General features: G+C 45.9%; 1 pseudogene; it reads right to left on the bottom strand.

Annotated features, from left to right (window-relative positions):
- Window positions 1–1264: 1264 nt before the first annotated feature.
- LOC125166419 (alpha/beta hydrolase domain-containing protein 17B-like) lies at window positions 1265–5571 on the bottom strand (annotated as a pseudogene).
- Between the last annotated feature and the right edge of the window lie 10494 nt (window positions 5572–16065).

The raw sequence follows: 16065 nt of genomic DNA, 5'->3' as shown, positions 1-16065 counted from the left end.
CAATTCTATGAGATTTGTCAAAATTTCAAAGAGCATTGCATACAGAATCATTCTTGAAGTTCTAAATGCCATTTAAATGACAACAATGGGAATTTTAAGTGGTTGTCTCACAGGGCCAAACCTGTAAATCCTAACTAGCTGAAATTCAGTACTATCATGACTTCTCATTTACAAGGTAACTAGTTGGTAAATTAATAGATGGCATAAAAATTAATACTTGACATTATTTTTAAAGGAGACAATGTATGATAACCAGGGAATACAGAAAACTCAGTGTATTTTCCAATAAGATAACCATTTAAGCCTCTATCTGTATACAACAGCATGTAAGCCTGTATCTATAATGAACTTGCACATTTACCACAGTTAATCTTTTTTTTTTTAAAAAACATTTTTTTTAACGTTTATTTATTTTTGAGACAGAGAGAGACAGAGCATGAACGGGGAAGGGGCAGAGAGAGAGGGAGATACAGAATCGGAAGCAGGCTCCAGGCTCTGAGCCATCAGCCCAGAGCCCGACGCGGGGCTCGAACTCACGGACCGCGAGATCGTGACCTGAGCTGAAGTCGGACGCTCAACCGACTGAGCCACCCAGGCGCCCCTACCACAGTTAATCTTATTATGAGTTCTTGAATTATTTTAGATATACACCTTTTTATTGACTAAATATTATATTTGTATAGCTGGTGATGATGACTTAGGACATTGAGATGTTTTCAAAATATTTTTTAAGTTTATTTCTTTTGAGAGAGAGAGAGAGAGAGAGAGAGCAGGGGAGGGGCAGAGAGAGAGGGAGAGAGAGAATCACAAGCAGGCTCTGCACTGTCAGCACAGAGCCTGATGTGGAGCTAGGATTCACAAAACAAATCATGACCTGAGCTGAAATCAAGTCAGATGCTTCACTGATTGAGCCACCCAGTGCCCTGAGATGTTTTAAAAATATTTATAAATTTGTTTCTGCTATGCAAAAATAGCTGGCAATAATTTTACAGCACTTGGTTTTATAGAATTAAAATCTTACACAGTACTTATTTTAATGTTTAAAAAATTCACAGAAAAAATACAAATTACATAACCTGATTGCATGGTACTGTTATTTCCAGTTTCCAGTTCTGGTAATTAAAGCCTCCATTAAGTCTGTTTACAATTCATTACCGGTACATTTATGAAGGCAGCTCACATGATTTGCAAACAAAACCTTCAGGCTTCATGTTATTTACCAAAGAATTCAGCACAGCAAGAAAGGAAAACCCAGTATACAAATTTACAGACTAATTTGCAAATTGACCCGTTCCTGTGATCCAAACTGTTTCAAGCTTTCAAGGTGCTGTCCCTCATGTTCCATATCATTGTGACCGTCCCTTTTACCCACAGAGGATCCACGGGTCTTTGGGAAGACTCAAACAATGTGAGGCCATGTGAAAAGTCACTGACTTCACCTTCAGTCCCGTAAATTGTTAATACTGGAGAAGTTATCTTAGAGACTTTGTCAATGTTTGGGAATGCATCCAAACAGTAGGTCTTCATGGTATCAGGAAAAGCGACTGGCATTGCGGAGGTCAAAGGGGAATGAAGAATTATGCAAGCACTCTTACACCAAACTGCAAGATCCACAAATGGTACTGTCTCTCTCTAATTTGGCCATTATAGAATCACATTTTCAGGGCGTTATCCATATCTTGTCCTAAGAGCAAGCCAAGCAGCTTCTATATCCGCACAGAGGTTCTTCTCTGTTGGTTTCCCAGACCTTGCGCCATCCCAGAATAATCCTATGAGAACATATGACTATTACTCCGTGATCCCAGTCCTATGTAAAGCTGCTCATCTGACCAAGATCAACGGCACTTTCATGTGAGAAGAATAAAGTGTACTTGACATTGGGTGAACAAGCATAAACATGCAGGAATTCTGCTGCCTTTATTGGTTCTAGTCAGTAAACTCTAATAGCATCTCTTTGTCTGGAAGAGTGCTGCCAGTCTGCTGGTTGTGATTGATGTAAAGTCCAGAGGCTTCCACATTCATCATACATCAGCATGTAAGTTGGATCAGGTGGCAAAAATGCTAATTTTGAAGCCATTTTCCCAGGGAAGGCAGACAGCAGAAGAGGACACATAGTTCACTAAAGGAGAGATTACTCTTCTGCACCTGAGGTGTCAGGAAGAAAGAGCTGGAAGGGAGCCCCTGCCCACGCACTGTCCTCCACAAGGTGTGAACCACCTGTACTTTCTGCCACCTCCCCTTCTGGCACTACAGAAGCCCCCCAAGACGCAGCCAGGTCTTTCTTCACCCTTACTGTCCTTTCTCTGCTTCTCCTCAGTCTCCAAACACAGGGCTATTTCTCCTGGCAGGAGGAAGGAGGACAGAGAACCGAGGGGGCAAGCAGAACCCTTGCTAAGGAAGGAGTTGGTCACCGATATAAATATTTTTTAAATAGTTCACTTGGGATTTCTTTGGGCCCATTGGTTAAGAGTGTGTTTGATTTCCTCCACTTTGTCAATTTTCCAGTTTTCCTTTTGGTTTTGATTTCTAACTGTATCCCATTGTGGTAGGAAAAGATAGTTTGTCTGATAGCTCCTTTTTAATACTGTTGAGTCTTAGTATGTGGTCTAACATATGGTGTATCCTGGACAACGTCCCATGTGCGCTGGAGAAGAACGTGTATTCTGTTATTTGTGGGTGGAGTGCTGGGTACGTGTGTCAGATCTAGCTGGTTTATGTTGCTCCAGATCTGTGTTTCTCTACTTTTCTTCTGCGGGGTGCTCTATCCAGCTTTGAGAATGGGAGAGTGAATTCTCTAGCTACTATTGCTGATCCCTACTTCTCCCTTCTATCAAGTTTTGCTCACATAGTTTGTTGATCTGTTATTAAATTCTAGAAGTTTATCATTGTTATATCTTCCTGCTATATTAAAACTTTTATTAATATTTACTATTCTTTTTTGTCCCTTCTAAATTTCTTTGATTTAAAGTCTATTTGGTCTGATATCAGAAGAAATACTCCAGTTCTCTCTTGGTTACTGTGGGCAGGGGATACCTTTTCCTTCTTTTCACTGTCAAACTATTTGTGTTTTTGGATAAAGTGAGTCTCTTTTAGACAACATAGAGTTAGATTATCTTTCTGTTACCGTTCTGCCAAGCGTCTGGTTTTGATTGGAGCATTTAATTCATTTAGATTCAAAGTAATTGCTGATAAGGAGGGACATGTCTCTGATATTTGGCTATTTTCTATATGCCTTATAATTATGTTGTTCCTCATTTCTGGATTTATTGTTTTAGTGTTTGTTTAGTTTCATTTTTTAGTGAAATGGTTTAATTCCTTCTTATTTCCTTTTACATATATTACTCTATAGACATTTTCTTTGTGTTTACCATGGGGATCACATTACACATCCTAAAAGTATAGCCCTCTAATGTGTATTTCTACAAGCTTATCTTCAATAACAAACCAAAAGTCTCATTTTATACAGCTCCATCTGATCCCCTTGCAGTAATTGATGTCAGAAAATTACATCTTTGTACACTGTCCCAAAACAGACTAATAATTGTTTTCGTGTATTTGTCAAATCAAGTCAAAAACAAAAAGTGGAGTTACAATTCAAAGGTATGATAATAGTGGCTTTTTCTTTCATGTATCAGTCATTTAAATCATGTAGACAAGGGGCGCCTGGATGGCTTGGTCAGTTAAGCGTCCGACTTAGGCTCAAGTCATGATCTCATGGTCCGTGGGTTCGAGCCCCGCGTTGGGCTCTGTGCTGACAGCTCAGAGCCTGGAGCCTGTTTCAGATTGTGTCTCCCTCTCTCTCTGCCCCTACCCTGTTCATGCTCTGTCTCTCTCTGTCTCAAAAATAAATAAACGTTAAAAAAAATTAAAAAAAAATCATGTAGACAACAAACACTAGAGTTACAAACCAAAGTCACACTAATACTACGTTTATAATTGCCCATTTATTTACCTTCACTGAGGTCTGTATTTCTTCACACAGCTTCAGTGACTGTCCAGTGTCCTTTCATCCTGAAGGATTCCCTTTGCAGACCTTGCAGGGAAACTATGGTGGAAATGAATTCTGTCAGCCTTTGTTGACCAGCGAATGTCATCATTGCTTGCTCACTTTGAAGACCCATTTTGCAGATATAGGATTCTTAATTGAATATTTTTCTTTCAGCACACAGCGTATCAGCCCATTGCCTTCTGGTCTCTAGGGTTTCTGATGACAAACCTGCCATTTTTTAAAGGAATGCTTGTATACAATGAGTCCCTTTTCTCTTAGTGCTTTCAAGACTCTTTCTTTGCCTTTGGTTTTCAACAGTTTCATTATAATGTGTCTTGGTGTGGATGTCTTTGCGTTCACCTTAAATGGAATTTACTGTTCTTCCTGGATGTTTATATTTACATCTTTCATCAATTTGGACCAAGTTTTCAGCCATTATTTCTTCAAATAATCTCTCTTACTTTATTCTCTGTCTTCTGTCTGGGACTCCCACAATGCATATGTGGGTCCCCTTTCTGGTGTCTCAGTGCTCCCCTAGGCTCTGTTCACTTGTCTTTAGTGTTTTTCATTTGGTTCCTCAGATGTGATCACTTCAATTGTCCTATGTTCATGCTCAGTGATTCTTTGTTCTGATTACTGTAATCTGCTCTTGAAACCTCTCATAAATTTTTCATTACAGTTATTGTACATATCAGCACTGGACTTTCAGTTTCTTTTCGTGCTTTGTATCTCTTTGTTGATATTTTATTTTATTCTTAGCTCAATGTCTTGATTTTTTGTGATTTCCTTTAATTCTTTGAGCATCTTACAGACAGTTGGTTTAAAGTACTTGTCTATGGACACCTGGGTGGCTCAGTCGATTAAGCATCTGACTTCAGCTCAGGTCATGATCTCATGGTATGTGGGTTCGAGCCCCATGTCGGGCTCTGTGCTGACAGCTCAGAGCCTGGAGTTTGCTTCGGATCTGTATCTCCCTCTCTCTCTGCCTCTCCCTGCTCACACTCTGTTTCTCTCTGTTTCTCTCTCTCTCAAAAAAAAAAACTTTAAAAACAATTTTTAAAAATAAATAAATTACTTCTAGTAAGTCCACATTCTGATCTTTCACAGGGATGTTTTCTAGGTTTTCTTTGTTTGTTTCAATGAATCATATTTTCCTGTTTCGTTGTATACTTTGTGTTTTGTTGTTGTGGAAAACTGGTCATCTCAATCTTATAATGTGGTAACTCTGAAAACCAGATTCTTCCCATTAGCCGGTTTGTTTTTGTTTTGATTTTTGATCATTGTAGTCTGTGTGCCAGAAAGCAGCCTGAGGTTCACATTTCAGCTCTTCCAAAGTCATTTTTCAGCCATGCTTCCCCTGAGCATGTGTGCGTGGTAACTTTCTACATTCTGCCCACCCTTCCACCAGTGTTGTTCAGTGAGAAACTGAGAGCAGAGTGACAATGCCTCAGTGTGGCCACAGTGCTGAAGACAGAAGCCCCAAGCTCCCCTTTTACCTGCTTAGCCAGGACCTCCCCAAGGTCTCCCTCAACTACTGCATAAGGATAGGGCTCTACATACAGGGGGCAGACCCCTTGGGTCATGTTTGGCTTGTAAAGTGTTTCCCCAAATCTACACTGACACTGATGTTTCCTCCCCATTGAATAACCAGGGACTCTGGCCTGACAGAAGAAAAAGGTCTCTAGGCCATTAAGGTTGATTCCTAGATCTGTAGCCAGACCCACAAACATGCTGGATGCTCCAGTACACATTCTGGCACTTTCCACAGAGGACCTTGGACCTAGGAGTCCCTGTCACTTGGTCTTGCTGCTGCCTCTGATGCTGGAGGCTGGGATACTGACTCTTTCCTTTAGTGCTGTAAATGCCACAATCTTCTCTCCTGACCACTTCAGGTCGCACCATCTGCTACCCATAACACTTGAGTCAGGACCTCTGGTACCCAAGCTCAAATCTCATTTGTACCCTGATGGCTAACCAAGAAATTTGAGGTCAGCCAGTCAGGAGCTCCCAAGGACCTTAATCCCTGTAGCTGTGCTAATGACCTACAACAGGAAAAGCCCCTTCCTGAGTCCCAGACATCTTAAAGGCATCTGGTGGTTAAGCGCTGCCTGTCTACAGTTCCCAATTGATTGAAACGTGAGTGCAGGAGACACTGTGCATAGCCCTGGTTGCTTTCTCAGGCAACCAAGACCAACAGGCAGGCTCTAAACTCACATAGGAACACATGCAGATGCAGCCACATGTGTACAGGACCCACCACACCAAACACCCATGAACTTTCCTCTTTCCAGTCTCAAAGTAAACGTTAAGGAATTCTGGTCACAGCCTGCCTTCCTTCCTTCCTTCCTTCCTTCCTTCCTTCCCTCCTATTTCCAAGTATATTAAGTGAATGCCTCTGTGCCAATCTCTGTGTTAGGCCCTGTACTCATTTAATGAAACAGAACATATATTCTCCTAATGCTGACCATCTGATAAGAAAGACAGACAATAAATAAAACATACTAATAGCAAGCAGTACATTGTATGGTACATATTCCTGTGACCTGTTGCTAGGTAACCAAAAATCTACAAATAAAACAACCACTTCTTAGGGGCACCTGAGCGGCTCAGGTGGTTGAGCGTCAGGCTCTTGATTTCAGCTCAGGTCATGACCCAGGGTTGTGGGATGGAGCCCCCCATCAGACTCCTTGCTGAGCATGGAGCCTGCTTAAGATTCTCTCCCTCTCTTCCTCTGCCTCTTTCCCCTCTGCGTGCTCTCTCTCTCTCTCTCTCTCTCTCTCAAATTAAAAAAAAAACCCAACAACCACCTTTTAATTCTCTCTCATTCTGTAGGTCGGATCAGCTCGGTGGGCAGCTCTTCTGCTTCATGTGACATGAGCTGGGGCTACCTTCATCTGGAGATCTGAATGGTCCAGAAAATACCAAAAGGCCTCCTCACAGAGCTGCAGGTGGTGCTGGCTCTCAGTGGAGAGTACAGTGAGGCAGTTAAGTGCCCTGTGCTGCCATCTAGTGTTGATCCAGGTCTTGAAGGTCACAAGCTCTGGGGGAAAAGAGAAGCCAGTAGAAGCCCAACTGGTGTAGAATGTTGCTTTGTGAGTCTCAGGACTTCTCTTCAGATGCTGCAATCTCAGCTTGGCCTTTCTGTGAAGGAGGATAGAACCCTCATTTTTTTTATACAATATTTTTTCCTTTTTCTTTAATTCTCTTTATTAATTTATTTAAGAGACAGGGGGAGACAGAGGATCTGAAGTGGGCTCTGTGGTGACAGCAGACAGCTTGACTCGGGGCTTGACCCACGAACCATGAGATCATGACCTGAACCAAGGTGGGATGCTTAACCCACTGAGCCACCCAAGTGGCCCAGTACCCTCACTTTTTTTCCTCTCTCACCCTTTTTCCAACCCTTGCTAGTCTCCCCCCATGATCCCTCAACATCCCTCTGCTTCCACCAACCACCAGACAGGAGCAGGAAAGGGCCTCAGGATCAAGGACAACACCCTGGAGCAGAAATTCAATCTCTTCCTCCCTCTCAAGCCTCGACCCATCCCCCAGCAGAGTACAGACCCTCCCTGAAAGACATGTCCCTGTTGCTTGTTGTTCCAGGTCAGGCAATGGTCACAAACACAGTCCTTCTCCCTAGCTGTCCGGCTCCCCACCCGCATAAGCACCTGCGCACAAGTGTCTGCTTTCTGGCCCCTCTGCCACAAGCACTGACTCCACCTGCAGCTCAGCTTCCCCCTTCCTGTAGCGCTAAGCCAGCAGCTCCTAACTGGAAGGCACATCAGAAAACCCAGGTGACCAGCAGGTCCCGTCTAGAAGAAGTGGGCTGCGGTGGGGTCTGCACTTGACCTGACTCAGGAGCACTCCACCTTCATAAAGGCCTGACCTTGCCCTCCAACCTCACCCCTGGCCAGGCTTGCAGACTGCACTTGGCCTTCCCTCCTCCTTCCTGGCCCACATGCACCTGGAATCAGAGCTTGTCCCCAAGTGCTGCTTGTCTGAGGCTTCCAGGGCCTTCCTGCCCTGATCTTAGCAGGGACTGGACCAGGCAAGGCAGGCAATGCTGTAGCAAGGTTCTCTTGAGGTGTAGGAGTTATTAAGACTTCCTAGGTGAGGCTGTCTGTCCACTCTCTGCACCCTGAGATGCCACTGCACCACCTCCCCCCACCGCCCACATGGAACCCTCCCAGACAGTGCCTCCCTTTGAATTTTTGTTCCACTTTATATGCCTAGGAAGCTCACTGCTCAAGGGAATTCTTCTCATTAAGGTAAATTAGTGGAAATCACTTGTTTGGACACCAACATTTAAAGCAGGCGTTTGAGAAATTAACGCATGACTTTCCTGCTCTTTCTCCAGCAAATGCACCAGTGACATATGAGGCAACCATTTTGATCCCAAGGAACTAGAACTGATGTTCCCTCTGGGAGGACCACCCCAGGAGACAGCGGGAACAACCGCAGACCTGCATGGCCTTTACTCTGGTTGTGACATGGTCAGAGCGCCTCAACGTGGGGCAGGGTGAATATCCCAGGCTGCCCAGACCGAGGACCAACATATAAACAGATTAGGTTCAAGAGTGAGAAAGCAGCCAGCCTCCATGATGGTCACACAGAGGTGGTAGAATCAACAGAAGATCCCCAGGCCCTGCCTTCCCCAACCTTTCCCTGCTTCATGCGTCCACTTGTTCTTTGCCCAAATGCAAAACCTGTTTCCTTATTTCCCTCCCCTCAAGCAGCCTGATTACAGGGAAATCACGTTGACCATCCCTTCCTCTAAATCTACAGGGCAGTGGCCACCCTGAGGAAGGGAGCTGGATCAAAGAGGCAAAGTGAGGCCACAGGGCACAGTCCACATGCTCTGCTCTAAATGGTCTTTTGGGCTGTGCCCTGAGAGACTGGGCAAGGCAAATCTGGGAGGTAGGATCAAACCAGTGGGCACAGCTGCCCTGAGAATGACCTGTCCCCTCTGCCCAAAAGGTCAAGAGGGATCCACATCTCCTTTTGCATATGATCCACAAAGAAACTCTAGGAAGCATAGGGGCAGGTAGAGGGAGCCAGGAAAGAGTACAGGTGGGAGTGACCAAGAAGAACAATTCAGGACACAGGCCCTGGAGGAACAGTTTCAGGGGCTGCATAGTAGACAGAGGTGACCATCTGTGCTTAGGACTCATCTATCTGCTATAAGTGGATCCTCCCAGTGGAACATCATAGGCAGGGCTCTGGCACCACAGACTGACCCCTAGGTGTGGTCTTGTGGGTCTTTTTCTTGGATTCCTCATGATGGCTGGAGAGATTGGGGAAAGGGTGCACATAAGAAGGAAATAGGGTCATCAACTCTTGTCTGGATTCCTCCCCAGTGTTGAATCCCTCCCTGCTAGCTCTCTGACCCTTTCTTGCTTGTGCCCCTCTGATCCCATGATCTCCTGAGCCCTCTGCAGTCAGGACATAATTGCCACGCATCACCCCGGGGTGAACCCTGCTGAGTCTGAGAGTAGAGAGAGGTAGGGTCAAGTGCTGAGCAGGGAGCGCAGCCCTCGCTGCCCAATCCTCAGCCAGAGCCAGAAGTGGCCATGCTCCACACTCAAGGCCCCGGTGACCCTGGCTGTGAGCTAAGGGTGTGGATGCAGATGCGGCTCACAGGCCACCTCAGCACTCACACTTCCCACTCCTGTTACAGGAGCTTGTCGTCCCCTCCGATCTGTGCGGATACAGATGAGGGATCCCATACCCCAGGAAAGCCCCTCCCATCCCACCATCTGCCCAGATTCTCACCTGGGTTTCCCTCAGCTGCTGGTGATTTCTTCTTATATGAAAGGACACACACAATAATGGCAATAACAAAAGCAACAGAAGCAACCATAGCACCCCAATGGTTGGTCATCCATTCTGGTGCACCAGGGCATTTCTTGGAAAAAGGCCTTATATTAACCTGGGATCCCTACTTTCCTCTCCCCACCCTGGTTCCTGACCTTCACTGTTGAGGACACTGGGGAAGAAAGCACAGAGCCAGCCATTCACATGGCAGAGCACTGCTGCCCTCTAAGTGAGACAGAGAGGACAGGTTTGCTTCTCTCATCTTTCCAGCTCTGGCTGAAGCCGTCATTGACCCCAGACCTTCTCCAAGTCTGTTCTGCACCCTACAACCCAATTCCTGAGCTGGCAGGAGGATGCACCTGGGATCCAGGTCTCGCTCTCCCGGATCCTCATTTTGAGGCTGAAGAGGGGATATGGGGGGTGGGCTCCTGGGCTGAGGGGACTATAAGGGAACTCTCTGTGACAGGGTGGATGGGGCTTCCTCTCCTGCTTGACACCCACCTTCCTGGTTCAGTTTTCTGTCAGAAGGCCCATGGTCTTCCGGGACTAATGACACTGGGAGGGTGCATTTCCATCCCCACCTGTTTGGTGTCTCTATCCAGAGGCTGTAACAGCACAGGTGGGTCACGGTCCCAGGGGCCAACAGAACATATGTGCATCCCATAGGGTAGGGAAGGTTTCCTGGGACAGTGTTGTTGGGGGGAGGTCAATGGGTCTGGGGGAGGGGAAGGCCCTGCACCAAGGTTGAACCTGCTCTGCCCAGAAGTCCATCCAGGATTCCAGATATTTCTGCAGGCTTCCACCAAGCTCTCCCTGCACATAGGCTGAGGCAACCTGGTTTGAAAGCCATCTGCATCGTGATTTCCTTAGCCAAGGTCTGCGGCAAGGACCAGGGAACTGGCCATCCATGGGTCTTTGGGTCATAGGGGAGGAAAGAGCTCCCATCACAGTGGAAATGACCGAAGCTCCTTGGTGCTGTTGTTCTCTCGGATCTCCCAACCCCAGATCTCCTGGAGTGAATAGGAGCCTGCCCCCAGCCAGCAGTGACAAATCCCATCCAGTGTTCCTCTGCCTTCCCCTGACCAGTGACAGATTCCCACCAGAGGGGCCCCTCCCTGCTCTCCTCCACATCTTCCCTGTGCTGAGTGAGTGACGACCACCCCTGGGCTGAAGTCTACAGACCCTCAGTCTTCACCCCACTCCTGGTAAATCCAGTGGAAAGAGACAGGTTGCTGTTCTTGGCCTGGAACTTCCTCAGGAAAGGCTTCCCATCACCCTTGCCCCCACCCTGCACTCACCTCCTTTCTGGGCCTATAGGGCCACGGTGTCTGCCAGAATCTTTGTGAGGCTCTTCTCTCTCTCAAGTCCTTGGTCTCTGTGTCCCATGTCTTAGGTCCCAGGACTGCCTTGCCCACAGTCCTTGTGCCTCTGCCATGTGTATGTCATGTCATCATGCAGGAGGGCCGGGCCCTCTGAGCGTCCCACTGGGAAAAATCTCCAATGTACAGATCCATCCTGGGACAACACCATGAGGTTATAACGAAGACTGAGGGAACCTGGCAAGGAGGAGACTGCAGATGAAACTGCCTCCTGGAAGTAACTGCTTGTCAAATGTTTCTCAGTAAAGCTCTGCTGTCCTGAGCTGCTTGAAGTCTTGAGGATGCAGAAAATGCACATGTACAAGGACAGAAAAGAAGCTTTCCAGTACAGGAAGATAGGCAAGGAGCCTGAAGGAGAGGGAAGAAGGAATGGCAGTGGGGGCGGGGGAGGGGGGGGGAGATGTGCAAACATGCAGGACAGGAGCCAGGACAGGGAGGCACGGGCTCCTGTAGGTGGTGTGGGTTGGAAGTCAAGGCAGACGTTGGCCTGCAGGGAGCAAGGGACGGACAGGAAGGCCATGCTGAAGGAGAGGTTTTGTCAGCAGGGAAGGAAGGGCAGTCAAGGGCGGGGGAGGGGGGACAAGGCTGAGCGATGTTTGGCCAGGGCTGCCATGGTGCACAGGTGGGTGCTGGTGGGGTCCAGAGCCAGGGGCTGCTTCCTGTGGTGAAGACTCATCAGGAATGAGGTGGGGCCCCGGGGTAGGGGGGCAATGAGTGGGCTGTAGAGTGGATTGTGACCACAGGGAGTTTAGAGTAGCCCAGTGCCCTGGGAGAGGGGGGAAGGTGTGGGCCTAGGCCCAGAGTGGAAGCGCGGCAGGATGAGGCCCCCAGGTGAGGAATGGGATGGACCTGCCAGTGTCCCTGGGGAGAGGCAGTCAGAGGGTCTCTGAGAGACAAGACAGTGAGCCCAAGGGTAGTCTATATTAGAAAGGAGGGGCAGTGGAAGAGAAAATAGACCTGACATGCCCCAGTGCATACCTTGGGGAAAGACCTGCATGGTGGGGGTGCTTCTGGGAGGAGGGCAGGTCAATATCTCCAAGGAGAGTTAAGGGGAGACTTCCAAACCAGGACAGGCAGGCTGGGAGAAGGTTGGCTGTGGGGAAAGTCTGGTGCTGACCACGTGGCTAAACAACCAGTTTGGAGACCAGATGTCAGGAGTGGGGCCCACTGAGGTCATGGAACCAAAGGATGGGGTTAGGGCCAAGGATAAGGGCAAAGGGACCTCAAGCAGTTTTCTGGTTGGTGGGGGAGAGAGGAAGGCAGGAGCCAGCAGGGGAGGCTAGTGCTGAGGGTCTGGGAAGGGGGGACTGAATGTTTCAGAACAAACTTGAATCAGAGGCTGACAGGAGAGGAGGGGACTTGGGCTAGGATCCAGGAGGAGTGGGTGCTGATGGCAGGGCCCCATGGGAGGAGGTCCTGAGACAGGAGAGCTTGGTGAGGGCCCAGCATGTGGGCAAGGGGTGTGAGCAGGCATGGACCATAGGGAAGGGATGCAGAGGGACCAGGGAGACTGGGATTCCTGCGCACAGGGAGAGTGGAGGCCACGAAGGAGTGAGGGTGGGATGCAGAAGAGGGGACAGGACAGTGTGGGTGTTGACCCAGGATGAGGAAGGCCAAGAGACTGCACTGGAGGGGAGGGAGGAGGAGGGGCACCAAGACAGGGGACAAGGCTTGACAAAGCTCTGAGCACCATGCCACAGCCTTCCCCTTGGTGATGGCAGGAGGACAGTGGGAGGGAGAGTCTCTGGGCAAAGACTCCTCAGAAAATTAGCATACTACTGGAAGTCTTAGCTTCAGCAATGAGACAACAAAATGAAACAAAAGGCATCCAAATTGGCAAGGAAGTACTCAAACTTTCACTCTTCTCAGAAGACATAGTACTGTGTGTAGAAAACTCAAAAGATTCCACCAAAAAATTGCTAGAACCAACACATGAATTCAGCAAAATAGCAGATTGTCAAATCAATGTACAGAAATCTGTTGCATTTGTATATGCGAATAACAAGGCAGAAATAAAAAGAAACAAAGAATCAATCTTATTTGGGGTTGCACCAAAAACAATAAGACACCTAGGAATAAACCTAACTAAAGACGAAAAAGTTCTGGACTCTGATAACTATAGAACACTTATGAAAGAAATCGAAGAAGACACAAAGAAATGGAAAAGCATTCCATGCTCATGGATTAGAAGAACAAACATTGTTAAAATGTCTATCCTACCCAAAGCAATCTATACATTTAATCCAATCCCTATCAAAATACCACCAGCATTTTTCACAGAGTTAGAACAAATAATCCTAAAATTTGTATGGAACCACAAAAGACCCCAAATAGCCAAAGCAACTCTGAAAAGCAAAAAACTGGAGGCATCATGATTCCAGATTTCAAGCTGTATTACAAAGCTGTAGTCATCAAGACAGTATGGTCCTGGCACAAAAGCAGACACATAGAACAATGGAACAGAATAGAAAATCCAGAAATGGACCCACAACTGTATGGTCAACTAAGTTTCGACAAAGGAGGATTGAATATCCAATGGAAAAAAAGTCTCTTTAACAAATGGTGTTGGGAATACTGGACAGCAACAGAGGAATGAAACTACATCCCTTTTCTACAGTATACACAGAAAGAAATTCAAAATGGATGAAAGACCTAAATGTGAGATAGGAAACCATTAACATCCATAAAAACTTCTTCTAGACACAGCACAAACAAAAGCAAACAGGAGCTACTTGGAGTTCATCAAGATGAAGACCTTTTGCACAGTGAAGGAAACAACCAACAAAACTAAAAGACAATCTAGAGAATGGGAGAAGATATTTGCAAACAACATATCTGGTAAAGGATTAGTTTCAAAAATCGATAAGGAACTTAGCAAACGTCACAACCAAAAATGCAAATAACCCAGTTAAGAAATGGGCAGAAGACATGAATAGACGCTTTTCTAAAAGAGACATCCAGATGGCTAACAGACATGTGAAAATATGTTAACATCAGGAGAAAGAATGAAATCCTGCTATCTGCAACAATGTGGATGGAACTGGAAGGTATGCTAAGTGAAATAAGTCATTCAGAGAAAGACAGGTTATCATATGTTTTCACTGTTATGTGGAACTTGAGAAACTTAACAGAAGACCATGGGGGGAGGGAAGGGGAAAATACAAACAGAGAGGGAGGGAAGCAAACCAGAAGAGACTCTTAAATACAGAGAACAAACTGAGGGTTGCTGTGGGGCGGAGGAGAGGGAAAAATGGGGATGGACATTGAGGAGGGCACTTGTTGGGATGAGCAGTGGATGTTGTATGCAAGTGATGAATCATGGGAATCTACCCCCAAAACCGAGAGCACACTGTATACACTGTATGTGAGCCAAGTCGACAATAAATTATATTAAAAACAAACAAACAAACATGAAAAAAAAAGAAAATATGCTAACATTTTGCTAAAATGAACAACCCAGGAAACAACAGATTTTGGGGAGCATGTGGAGAAAGGGGAACCCTCTTGCAGTGTTGGTGGGAATGTACTGGTGTAGCCACTCTGGAGAACAGTATGGAGGTTCCTCAGAAAACTGATAATAGAAATACCCTATGACCCAGCAATTGCAGTACCAGGTATTTACGCAAATGGTACAAAAATACATATTTGTAGGGGCACATGCACCCCAACGTTTATAGCAGCATTATCAACAATAGCTAAACGATGAAGAGAGCCCAAATGTCCATCTACTGATGAATGGATAAAAAAGAGGTGGTATAGGGGCGCCTGGGTGGCGCAGTCGGTTAAGCGTCCGACTTCAGCCAGGTCATGATCTCGCAGTCCGTGAGTTCGAGCCCCGCGTCAGGCTCTGGGCTGATGGCTCAGAGCCTGGAGCCTGTTTCCGATTCTGTGTCTCCCTCTCTCTCTGCCCCTCCCCCGTTCATGCTCTGTCTTTCTCTGTCCCAAAAATAAATAAAAACGTTGAAAAAAAAAAAAAAGAGGTGGCATACACACACACACACACACACACACTCACACGCAGACACACACACATATAATGGAATATACATGATTTATCTTCAAGAAATTTCCACGTGCATTTGAAAGAATGTGTATTCTGTGGATGGCTGGAATGTTCAATAAATGTCAGATTTGTACTATTGGTTTATAGTACGGCTCAAATCTTCTTTATGATTATTGATCTCTGCATAGATGTTCTATCCATTATGGAAAGTGATATATTGCAGTTTCTGACTATTACTGTCATATTATCTGTTTCTCAATTTCTGTCTGTTTTGTTTTCGTGTATTTGGCGCTGAGGTGACAATATATTCAGGATAATTTGACCCTTTTATCATTATAAAGTGATGCTGTTTATCTTTACTAGCATTTTTTCTTTATGTCATATACATTATTATGTATATTTATATACATAATATACAATATTATGTATTATTATGTATTATGTGTATGTATGTTATTCACATAACATATATTTATATATTTATATAATATCCTGGTCATGTTATATTTTATGTCTTAGGAGTGCAATATTGAAGTTTTATGACCTTCTTTTTACTACCTATTCTTTCTCAAGTTACTCAATCAAGTCTTTTTCCCGTTTGTAGTTTACATTTCATGCTGCGAGTTTCTCTTTTTCTTTTTTTTTTTCAACGTTTATTTATTTTTGGGACAGAGAGAGACAGAGCATGAACGGTAGAGGGGCAGAGAGAGAGGGAGACACAGAATCGGAAACAGGCTCCAGGCTCTGAGCCATCAGCCCAGAGCCCGACGCGGGGCTCGAACTCACGGACCGCGAGATCGTGACCTGGCTGAAGTCGGACGCTTAACTGACTGCGCCACCCAGGCGCCCCAAGTTTCTCTTTTTCTTTGTGCAATTCTTTG

Source organism: Prionailurus viverrinus, chromosome B2, assembly GCF_022837055.1.
Source record: "Prionailurus viverrinus isolate Anna chromosome B2, UM_Priviv_1.0, whole genome shotgun sequence".
Taxonomy (NCBI): domain Eukaryota; kingdom Metazoa; phylum Chordata; class Mammalia; order Carnivora; family Felidae; genus Prionailurus; species Prionailurus viverrinus.
This window is presented reverse-complemented; position numbering and strand designations above follow the sequence as displayed.